At 38.7% G+C, this 4,813-nt stretch overlaps 1 pseudogene across 1 annotated transcript; it reads left to right on the forward strand.

The window, feature by feature from the left end:
* The first annotated feature begins 2,859 nt into the window (after nt 1-2,859).
* LOC143622592 (UDP-glycosyltransferase 76G1-like) lies at nt 2,860-4,488 on the forward strand (annotated as a pseudogene). The gene is made up of 2 exons (XR_013151749.1): nt 2,860-3,478; nt 3,568-4,488. The product of XR_013151749.1 is annotated as a UDP-glycosyltransferase 76G1-like (transcript).
* Nucleotides 4,489-4,813: the final 325 nt, after the last annotated feature.

Consider the following 4,813-nt stretch of genomic DNA (forward strand, 5'->3'; position numbering starts at 1 on the left):
CGTAAACCCTAATTTTCAATATTGGGGAAGTTGAAGGATAATAAAGAGAGAAACGTACTTTTGGTATCCATAGGTTGGAAATCGGAGCTCAAAGGGAGGGAAAGACAACGGTAACCGATTAATCGAAGCCGACAATAGTGGAAATCAGATCCACAACGGTCAAAGTAGTGGTGATTGACGGTGGCAAGTAGGTGGAAATCATAGCCACAACAGTCGATGTGGTCATGCAAGGTGGTGGCGATAGACGGTAGTGAGGAGGCGATAGGGAGGTCGGTGGTGGCATGGGGTGGTTGGTGGTGGCCATAGACGGTGGTGGAGAGGAGATGTATTAGCGCAAGTGTACACAGAAATAACTACCATCTATTAAAATATATTATTTGATGTGAGTACATGTTGTAATACATGCTTCTTTGTTTGTAAAGTCTGTGAACAGTAATTTTACTGAGACAACCGTCAAATGCCTTTATATATATATATATATATATATATATATATATATATATATATATGTTTTTAAATTGGTTGTGGACTTCTGGCCTGCCTGCCTCACCATCTCCGGTCACCATCAATTCAACGCCGTCATCTTAAGACATCCGGTCCCTTCATCTTCAACCCAAGTGGTGGTTTTCCGGTTTGTCGGGTTGTATTTGGAAACCGTAGGTATTGGTAGTGTTTTCCGCCGGGTTCTATTTGGAAACCCTAGGTGGTCCGGCAGTCAGGTGGCCTCTTGTCACTTCTCCCCGCTCGACAGGATTATGTAATGGAAGTGACGGTGGTGGAAGTAAGATGGTCATGTTCGACCGTCGCCGAATTCCATTTTGGAGCCATACGTGACGGCAGAGGTCGTTTATGGTGGTGGTAGACCTTCAAGGTTTTGCCCTAATGTTGGCGCTTTTTAATGCCGATTGTTGTACATGATGTGACCGTAACAAGCTTGGCTAGTGGCGGGTTTTTAGTCCGTCTACGGGTGCAGCAATTTTTCCCCGTTCGTGTTCGAACTATTTATGGTCGTCTTTCGTGCCGCTACTATTGGTGAACTTATGAGTGCATTTGTTTTTGCACTCTTTGTTGTGAGGGTTGTACATTTGAGGCCATGCTTTTTTTATATGTTGGCTATGATGCGTTCTAATGGATGTAAATCTGCAACTATTGCATCAACGTATTTGGTAACTCTGAGCCTTTGAAGATGATGATTTCACTTACATTTGTTGGTTTTCATTTATTTGTTTTCTTCTTTTGGTAATTGAATGAATACATATTTGCTCCAAATTATATGCAGTATCTACAACATGCTATGATTTTTAATCTCTGGCTATGACATCAGTGCACTATACATTTGTGGTCATAATCAATAGTAAAAAATAATGCACAAAATAACCAACTTTTACTTTCTTACATGTTTTGAATTAGTTCATGCTCAAAAAGTAATAAATGAACAAACTTTATGCCAATATAAACACAGCTAGAACGACAATTAAACATTCAACAAAGATTGAAATATAACGCAACAAAAATAAAGTGGGCAAACAAACTCTTGCAATATAACACAACAAAAACAAAGTGGGCAAACAAACTCCGCCACGTTTGCAACGGGTGAGCTCACTAGTTGTTTACATGAGTAGCTCATTGTTTTGGTGGTGTCCAACTGTCCAAGTTACGTGATAGTGGAAGCTTTCCTAAGTAACACTTGTCCAAAAGAGTGGTTTGTTGCTGTCATTCATTTTGACTTCTTGCTCTAACGTCCTTTAATAGTGCGTTAAGTTTAATCATAGCTAACATGTGACGTTACCTGTTGGTTTGTCGTACGTTATTTTTGGCTGGTTTGATTTTGCAGCAGCTGACTTTATTAAATTACTATCATGCCCCTTTATTATTATAAGGTGGAGTTATTGTGATTTCTCTTTATTAATTATAATAATAATAATCCTAAATCTCCAAACCCCAATCTTTTCTTCCGAGCATCACCTCTGAAGACCGAAGTCATCTCCGTCACCGGCCATTCATTTAAGAACCGATTTCAGGTAATATTTCTACCGTCTACTCAATTAAAACTTCTGAACAAAATCGAATATTTGAAACATAATATGAGTAGCTTCTAAACGAAAAAGATAAAAATTTAGTTGATATATATAGGTAGAAATAAGATCGATGTATGTTTCTTGTTTGGAGTGATCATATTATTAACAATCGCACAAATTGTTTGAAGAAGCAATGGAATCTATATACAAGACAAAACAAAAAAATAACAGTGTACATGAATGCTATATATGTTTATTACTTTCTTTTATTAATCAGAAGTAGGGCTATGTTTAATACTTCAAAAACAAACCAGCTCTCCGGAAAACAGTTAGCCAGAAAAATGTGATGTTGGTCGTGGAGGTGGAGGGACTCAAACCGAATAACTCATAAGCCACAAGGACATAAATCATAATTCTTTCAAGTTTGGAGTGAAAGGACAATATGGCCCTTGATGTGGATAGAAAATCCGATGGTCAACCGCATAAAAAAGCCCACCAGAAAAGCACAAGGGCATATATCACTCAATTTAAGAATTAGACATGTCGAAGTGATCGACTAAAACCGGAAATTTTCTCTAAAATATATAATAATTAAATAGATGGAACATTTGGTGGCAATTAAGCAAAATATCTAGACGAGTTACCGACAAAAACCTTTAGTGGCAGTTAAGCGTCGTTGTCTAGGAGAAAAAGACATTAATTGACTAGACTTCTACTTTGCTTCCCCACAATCATTAATTCATTCTAATGATTTTGTACGTATTATTATTTCATTTTTGAGGTGGGGTTAATGTGAAAGTGTTGTTTATTTTTTCATCGTCTTAGTTGGTTGTTTGTTTTTTTTTCTAAGTGATCAATGGATGTGTCATTAAATATGTTTTAGCTTTTCATTTATCAAAGAGACTTGAACTCTTTATAGTTTCAAAACATGAAGAACTATGCAGGAGGAGATCATACCACTTTTGATCGGACATCACCAACCGCAACCCGTCGGAGAATAGTCTTGTTTCCTTTACCCGTTCAAGGTCATCTGAGTCCCATGCTTCAGTTAGCAAGCATTCTTTATACCCAAGGTTTTAAAATAGTATTCATGCACGCTCTACAAAACACTCCTAACTATTCAAACTATCCTCACTTCACCTTCAAGCCCATTGCTGACGGGTTCTCCGAGATAGGAAAGCACATGCCGGAGAAACCAGATCCAAGCTTTTTCATTACGTACCGTAATGAAAACATTGCAAATTCATTTAAGGAGTGTTTGGCTGGGTTGTTGGCTGAACCCGATGAGCCACCAGTGGCCTGTGTAATCACAGATGCCGAATACTATGTCACGCAGGAGATCGCTGACTCCCTGAAAGTCCCTCGACTAGTGACATGGGTGTGCAACATTGTTTCCGTTCTTGTTTATCGCGATATATCTTTTTTCTATGATAAGGGTTACTTCAACCTCACAAGCAAAGGTACTGCAATATGCTTAATCAAATTTACTTTATAATTTATGCTTATAATAATTAACTAGAACTATCATAAATATATATCTTGCTAGCAGACTTGGAATATGAAGCATCGGTGCTGGAATATCCGCTTTTGAAAGTCAAGGATGTCATAAAGACTTCAAGGAATCCAAATGTATGGGGAAATTTCTAACCAAAGTGATGAAGCAAGTAAAGGCATCGAAAGGAATCATTTGGAACTCCTTCGTAGAACCCGAAGAGGCTATATTACAAACCCTTAGCCATGATTTTCCTATTCCAAGGTTCACTTAGGTCCACTTCAAAAGTATTTGCCTTCTTCGACCTCAAGCATCATTTTTGAACACGATCGAACCTTTTTCTCATGGCTTGATGCTCAAGCTCCAAAATCCGTGATATATGTAAGTTTTGGGACCCTTGCAAAAATAACAGCGTTAGAGTTTCAAGAAGTGGCTTATGGGTTGAAAAACACTGGTTTACCTTTCTTGTGGGTGGTCCGACCAAATGTGGTTGAGGGTTCAGAATGGCTCGAGTCGTTGCCTGAGAAGTTCCTAGAACAAATGGGTGACAGGGGACCCATAGTGAAATGGTGCCCTCAAAAAGAAGTGCTAGCACATGAGGCGATAGGATGTTTTTGGACTCATAGTGGTTGGAATTCCACATTGGAGACCATATGCGAAGGAGTTCCTATGATTTGCTCACCTTGTGAAGTTGGGCAACCGATAATCGCAAGATACGTGAGTGACGTATGGAAAATTGGAATTTTGTTGGAGGATGGTCTTGAAAGGGAGGAAATCCAAAGAGTTGTTAAAAGATTGATGTTTGATAAAGAAGGCGAAGAAATACGTGAAAGAATAAATCTTTTGAAAAAGGAGGTAAACATCTCTTTCGAAGAAGATGGATCTTCATACCATTCCCTAAAAAGTTTGGTCGATTACATTTCATCGTTATAGCTTCAGTAAACCGTTTTAATTGTACTTGGACCAAAAATAAATCAAAATAATGTTAGGATAAAACGCACACACGAAACCGAACACACACACGAAAGCAGTAAACGAACACGAGGATTTAACGTGGTTCGGTCTAAACTGACCTACGTCCACGGGTGGCAACTAGGTATATCTTTATTGAGTGACAAATATTACAAGTACATAATATTGTTTATATAGAGACTGAACTAGGGTTAGTAAATTATTATGCAAGAAATCTAAACCGGGCCGGGCTTGGGCCCGACCGCCCACACCCGTCTCCTCTTTTGACTTCATATAATAAACCGGGCCAACAAGGCCTACGAACCCAACAATCTCCCACTCGGAGGCCTTG

This window comes from Bidens hawaiensis, unplaced genomic scaffold (assembly GCF_021521415.1).
Source record: "Bidens hawaiensis isolate Kalapana, Puna unplaced genomic scaffold, B.hawaiensis_p1.1 tig00003237_1, whole genome shotgun sequence".
Classification (NCBI taxonomy): domain Eukaryota; kingdom Viridiplantae; phylum Streptophyta; class Magnoliopsida; order Asterales; family Asteraceae; genus Bidens; species Bidens hawaiensis.